Source organism: Mandrillus leucophaeus, unplaced genomic scaffold (assembly GCF_000951045.1).
Source record: "Mandrillus leucophaeus isolate KB7577 unplaced genomic scaffold, Mleu.le_1.0 Scaffold576, whole genome shotgun sequence".
NCBI lineage: Eukaryota > Metazoa > Chordata > Mammalia > Primates > Cercopithecidae > Mandrillus > Mandrillus leucophaeus.
In genome coordinates this window covers 1,010,863-1,018,101 of record NW_012106208.1, presented here as the reverse complement: position 1 = coordinate 1,018,101, position 7,239 = coordinate 1,010,863, and positions in this window count along the sequence as shown.

Sequence of the window (7,239 nt, the reverse complement as noted above, 5' to 3'; positions counted from 1 at the left end):
AAGGAAGAAAGGAAGGAAGGAAGGAAGGAAGGAAGGAAGGAAGGAAGGAAGGAAGGAAGGAAGGAAGGAGGGAGAGAGAAAGAAAAGAAAGAAAGAAAAGAAAAGAAAAGAAAGAAAGAAAAGAAAAGAAAGAGAGAAAGAAAGAAAGAAAAGAGAGAGAGAAGGAAAGAAGGAAAGACAGAAAGAAAGAAAGAGAAAGAAAGAAGGAAGGAAGAGAAAAGAAAGGAAGAGAAAGAAGGAAGGAAAGAAAGAAAGAAGGAGGGAGGAAGGAAAAAAGAAAGAGAGAAAGAGAAAGAAAGGAAGGAAAGGAGAGAGAGACAAAGAAAGGGAAAGAAAGAAAGGAAGGAAGGAAGGAAAGAAAGAAAGAAAGGTAGGTAGGTTTTGGAACTAGACAGAGGTGACAGTTGTACAACATTGTGAATGGACTAAATGCCACTGAATTGTACACTTTAAAATGGTAAACTTTATGTTATGTGAATTTGACCTCAACAAAAAATAACTACTAAAAGAAAAGAAAGTTTCTACAAATCTATGAGAATAATGCCAACAACCCAGTAGAAAAATCAGTTAAAGATATAAACAGCAGCTCACAGAAAGGGGAATACACATGAAATGTTAGCCCACCTCACTCACAATGAACATAAGTCAGGCATGACTGGAAACACGGGCTCTAACAATGCCCACAGGACACTGTGTCTTCCTCCCACTCTCCATTCTGCCTCTGTATGGTGGCAGGCTCTCCCTGTAAGATGGCAAAGATGGCCCCCAAAACCCCCAAGCTTACATTCTCACAGGTTGGCAATCCCGGCAAGGAAGGCAAAGCCTCTCCCAGAAGTTCCAGCAAAAGTTTTGGAATGGTCAACTGGCCCCTGCTGGGGCCCCAGCTATCCCTGAACCAATCGCTGGAGCCAGGCGTGTTCTGCTTGGCCAGGCCTGGAGCGTGGGCTTGCCCTGGCATTTTGGGATGGGGTCAGTCCCAAACAATCCGGCCCTAAGAGGTGAGCCCCAGGAGCTCCCAAAGGAGGATCAGGGTGCTATTCCAGGAGGAGGAGGCTGGGCAAAGTCAACACGCGTCTGCTACAAAAACAATGTGGAAAAGAAGGAAGATGGAGTAATAACAACTTGAAATTATCCAGCTTTGATGCTTATAAAGCATCTTCTCATTTAGTATCATGATCCTCACACAGTCCTTTGAGATAGGTTATATTTTTCCCATTTTACAGATGAGGAAATGAAGGCACAGGGAGGCTGAATGACTTTTCCAGCATCCCATGGCTCACAACAAATGGGAGAGCTGGGCAAGAAATCAAGACACCTGACCCTGCATCTGGTGTTTGTTCTCTCATCCACCCAGGTACCAGGCTCTACCGAGAGCACACAGGAACCTCATAGGCCTCACACATGCTCTGCTCATCAGTCCCCACTTCCTTAGGAAAGGATGGGAAATCAGTCTCTTGGCCATCAGGACCTGTCACTGAGCTGCTGGGCAATGCTGCAGAGGTCCTCTGGCTTTCCAAGAACATTCCCATTACTCAGCCCACCTGTCCCCGTGTGCATCCAAGGACTGAACAGCTTCAGTGACAGCAATTCACAGCTGAGCCCCAGATTCTAATTCTGCAAGAACAGAAGGAAAGACTTCAAACACCCAAGCCCTTGACTACATTGCTAGCAAAGTTTGCTCATTTCCAATGATGACAGGGAAGGCTTTAAATGTCCCCCACTGTGGAGGAGACCTCTGGCTCTGCAACTGCCTGGGAGAGTCTAGGTCCCTGATGGAGAGTTAGCTGGCCCTGTGGACATGCACCTAAACCACGTCTTAAAATCTAGCTTAAAGCTTACACTTTGAGAAGCAGAGTAACAAGAACAGATTCTAGAGCTGATATTTGCAGCATGGCTTCCACCAGCTTTAAGGGAACATTTGTTCCTCTGATGAGACCTTAGTCTGATGCACCTTTCCAGCCATTCACTCCCCATCCCTCATCCACTCCTCCCCAGGGGAGAAAAAGTGACTTAGCTGATTGGTAAATTTGGGAGAGACTAAGTTCACACATTAATCTTCTTTTCAGCTCTGCCTGCATTCTGCCCCTGTGGAGGAGACCTCTGGTTCTGCAACTGCCTGAGAGAGTCTAAGTTGGTGATGGAGACTTAGCTGGCCTGGTGGACACATACCTAAACCATGTCCTGCAATCTAGCTTAAAGTTTACACTTTAAGAAACAGAATAACAAGAATAGATTCTAGAGCTGAGTTTAAAGCCTGGCTCCACCACCAATGAGCTGTGTGACCCTGGGCAAGTTGTTAGCTGGCACCCAGTAAGTGCCACATAAGCATCTGTTAAATACAAATCTCCATATGTCTACTTCCTTTATCTATTTCTCAGTTAGTTCAGAATGTAAATGGGAAAGAAAGGTGTTATATATTGCCCCTATGAAAGTCCAACACAAAAGAATTTACGCCTTATTTTTTTTAATTCTAAGGCATGGGATATGCAATGGATTGAATGCTTATGTCCCCCTAAAATTCATAGGTTGAAGTTCTTACTCTCGATGTGATGCTATTTGGAAATGGGTTTGTGGGAGGTAATTAGGGTTAAATGAGGTCATGAGGGTGGGGCCCTTACGATGGCATTAGTGCCCTTTGAAGGAAGACACCAAAGCAAGCTCTCTCTCTTTCTCAGTGCCCTACACACTGAGAAGATGGTCATCTGAAAGCCAGGAAAAGAGACTGCACCAGAACCTGACCATGCTGGCACCCTAATCTCAGATTTCCACCCTCCAGAACTGTTAGAAAATACATTTCTGATTTTTAAGCCCCAAGTGTGTGGTATTTTATTATGGCACCCTGAGCTAACGCACTCAGGTTAGGAAACCTAAAGAATGGTTGTTTGAAAATAATAATAACAATGTGAAAAAGAAGGGCATAGGAAAAGAAAGTGGTCTACCAAATGCTATGAATAGATGATTTTTACAAATTCATTTACTCGCTCATTAACAAAATATATCTTTTTTTTTTTTTTTTTTTAAAGACAGAATCTCACTCTGTCATCCAGGCTGGAGTACAGTGGCACGATCTCGGCTCACTGCAACCTCCACCTCCCAGGTTCAAGGAATTCTCCTGCCTCAGCCTCCCGAGTAGCTGGGATTACAGGCACCCACCACCACGCCTGGCTAATTTTTGTATTTTTAGTAGAGACGGGGTTTCACCATCTTGGTCAAGCTGGTCTCGAACTCCTGACCTTGTGATCCACCCGCCTTGGCCTCCCAAAGTGTTGGGATTATAGGCATGAGCCACCGTGCCTGGCCTGAACAAAATATATCTTAAGCACTTGGTATAGTCTAGGCATTGAGATACACACAATCATGAACTGGACAGAAATAGTCCCTACTGTTGCGAAGACCTCAGTTTAATGGGAGACTAGTAAACAGGCAATTGTAGTTCAACATGATGGAAAAGTATAGGGTCCCATGGGATCTCATGTAAGGGCACTTGACCTAGACTTGGAAACACAGAAGCGGTTTCTTGGAGGCGAAAATTTCTAAGCTGAGCTTAGAAACACAGAGTTGGAGACAGCCCACCCAAGTAGGGGAGGGAAAGTATTCCCAGCTAAGGGAACTGCATGAGCCAACGGGACAATTGGTGTAGCTGGAGCAGAGTGCCAGGCAGAGAGTGGTAGAAGTGATGCTGGACAGTAACATGGGCTGAAGCGTGAGGAGCCTCCTAGGCTGTACTAACAAGCTCGGAGTTTCATCTGGGTTCCCTCAGGAGCGCTGAAGGGAACTGACATCAGATTGGCCTTTGAGGAAGGCAACTCTAGTGGTAGAGTGGAAACCAGACTAGAACAGGCAAGAAAAGGAGCTAGAAAATATTTTGAGAGACAAAGGTGAGTTAGACAAGATGATGCCACATACCATCGTACTGAAAAGACTGGGCACTTTATAGACACTAGCTCTCTGTATACTCATATCGGTGGCACCACATACTGGGTGCTATCATTGTCCCCTGTATTTTCAGATGCAGAACTGAGCTACAACATGAATAGTGCCTCCCTCTAGGGTTAGCTACTGCCTTTTCTCCGTGATCCCAAGGCCCTGTCTTCTCCCACCTGAACAGCTTTAGGAGCTCCCTACTGGTCCCTCTGTCTCTGCTCGTGCTTCCCTCCTATTTGCAATCAACCCTGGAACCAGAGTGAGCTTTTCACATGTGAATCAGATCATAACACTTTCCTGTGGGCAGTCCACGATGTCTTCCCTGCACTTAGAGTTGAATGCATGCTTCTCCCCATGAGCCCATGGGATTGGGCATCCGCCTGGCTCCTGAGCCCATCTCATGCTTCTCTCCCTCTTGCTCCCTACTCCAGGCCATGCTTCACCTACTTATATTTCTGCAGTGCTCCCAGTACTTTCTATTCATTCAGATCCTCCCCGGGTCTTGGCTCCTGTGTTGCCTTCTCAGACAGGCCCACCCAGACCACCCTATCCAAAAAACAACTCCAGCACATTTCACTGTTTCATTTTTTTCATAGGGCTACCACATTTGAAGTTATCTTATTTACTTACTTTTGGTGGGGGGAGTGGGTAATTTTTTCTTTTTTTTTAGAGAGAAGGTCATGCCCTGTCACCCAGGCTGGAGTGAAGTGACACGATCACGGCCTTCTGCAGCCTGGACCTCCTGGGCTCAAGCAATCCTCCCACTTCAGCCTCCCAAGTAGCTGGGACTACAGATCGTACTCAAACACCAGGTGTGACCTGAAACACCAGGTGCCCAGCTAATTTTTTAATTTTTTTGTAGAGATGGCGGTGGTCTCACTGTATTGCTCAGGCTGGCCTCAAATGCCTGGACTCAAGTGATCTTCCTGCCTCGGCCTCCAAAATGCTGGGATTACGGGCATGAGCCACCACGCCCAGCTACATATTTGTTTGTTCACTTAATGACTATTTCCAGACTCTCCACACCCCACCTCCACTAGACCAATGCGTCTAAGAGAATATTCTGCATTGGTGAAAATTTTCTGTACCTGCACTGTCCAATACGATTGTCACTAGCCCCAGGTGGCCATTGAGCACTTAAAATGTGGCAAGTGTGACTACAGAACTGAATTTTTAGGTTGGTTTCATTTAATGAGTTTAAATCTAAATAGCTGGAGGTCGGAGGTAGGGCTGGCAAGATGGCCAAACAGGAACAGCTCTCATCTGCAGCTCCCAGCAAGACTGAGAAGGTGGGTGACTTCTGCATTTCCAACTGAGGTACCCAGTTCGTCTCATTGGGACTGGTTAGACAGTGGGTGCAGCCCATAAAGGGCAAGCAGAGGCAGAGTAGGGTGTTGCCTTATCTGGGAAGCACAAGGGGTCAGGGAACCCCCTCCCCTAGCCAAGGGAAGTCATGAGGAACTGTGCCATGAGGGACAGTGCTATCCAGCCCAGATACTATGCTTTTCCCATGGTCTTCGCAACCCACAGTCCAGGAGATTCTTTTGGATGCCTACACCAGGGCCCTGGGATTCAAGCGTAAAACGGGGTGGCCATTTGGGCAGACACTGAGCTAGCAGCAGCAGATTTTTTTCATGCCCCAGTGGTGCCTGGAATGCCAGAGAGACAGAATCATTCACTCAGATGGAAAGGGGGCTGAAGGCAGGGAGCCAAGTGGTCATGCTAAGTGGACTTCATCCCCATGGAGTCCAGCAAGCTAAGATTCACTGTCTTGAAATTCTCACTGCCGGCACAGCAGTCTAAAGTCAACCTGTCATGCGATTGTCACTATCCCCAGGTGGCCATTGAGCACTTAAAATGTGGCAAGTGTGACTGCAAAACTGAATTTTTAGGTTGGCTTGGTGTGGGGAGTGGCGTCCACCATTACGGAGGCTTGAGTAGGTGGGTTTCCCCTCATAGTGTAAACAAAGCCACTGGGAAGTTCAAACTAGGTGCAGAACCCACTGCAGCATGGCAACGCCGCTGTAGCCAGACTGCCTCTCTAGATTCCTCCTCTCTGGGCAAGGCATCTCTGAAAGAAAGGCAGCAGCCCCAGTCAGGGGCATATAGATAATTCCCATCTCCCTGGGACACAGCACCTGGGGGAAGGGGCAACTGTGGGCGCAGCTTCAACAGACTTAAACGTTCTTGCCTGCCAGCTCTGAAGTGAAGATTCACAGCTCTGAAGTGAAGAAATCACAGAGAAATCTCTCTGAAGAGAGCAGAGGTTCTCCCAGCATAGTGCTTGAGCTCTGCTAAGGCAGACTGCCTCTTCAAGTGGATTCCTGACCCCTGTGCCTCCTGATGGGGAGACACCTCCCCGCAGGGGTTAACAGACACCTTATACAGGAGAGCTCCAGCTGGCATCTGGCAGGTGCCCCTCTGGGACAAAGCTTCCAGAGGAAGGAGCAGGCAGCAATCTTTGCTGTTCTGCACCTCCACTGGTGATACCCAGGCAAACAGGGTCTGGAATGGACCTCCAGCAGACCTGCAGAAAAGGGGCCTGTTAGAAGGAAAACTAACAAACAGAAAGCAATAGCATCATCAACAAAAAGGACACCCATGCAAAAACTCCACCCAAAGGTCACCAACATCAAAGACCAAAGGTAGATAAAGCCTTGAAGATGAGGAAAAACCAGAGCAAAAAGGTTGAAAATTCCAAAACCCAGAATGTCTCTTCTCCTCCAAAGGATTAAAACTCCTCACAAGCAAGGGAACAAAGCTGGATGGGAAATGAGTTGGACAAGCTGACAGAAGTAGACTTCAGAAGGTGGGTAATAACAAACTCCTCTGAGTTAAAGGCGCATGTTCTAACTAAATGCAAGGAAACTACGAACCTTGATAAAAGGTTACAGGAACTGCTAACTAGAATAACCAGTTTAGAAAAGAACATAAATAACCTGATGGAGCTGAAAAACAAAGCACAAGAACTTCGTGAAGCATACACAAATATTAATAGCCAAATCAATCAAGTGGAAGAAAGGATATCAGACATTGAAGATGAACTTAATGAAATAAGCATGAAGATAAGATTAGAGAAAAAAGAATGAAAAGGAATGAATAAAGCCCCCAAGAAATATGAGACTATGTGAAAAGACCAAACCTACATTTGATTGGTGTACCTGAAAGTGACAGGGAGAATGGAACCAAGCTGGAAAACACACTTCAGGATGTTATCCAGGAGAACTTCTCCAACCTAGCAAGACAGGCCAACATTCAAATTCAGGAAATACAGAGACCACCACAAAGATACTCCTCAAGAAGAGCAACCCCAAG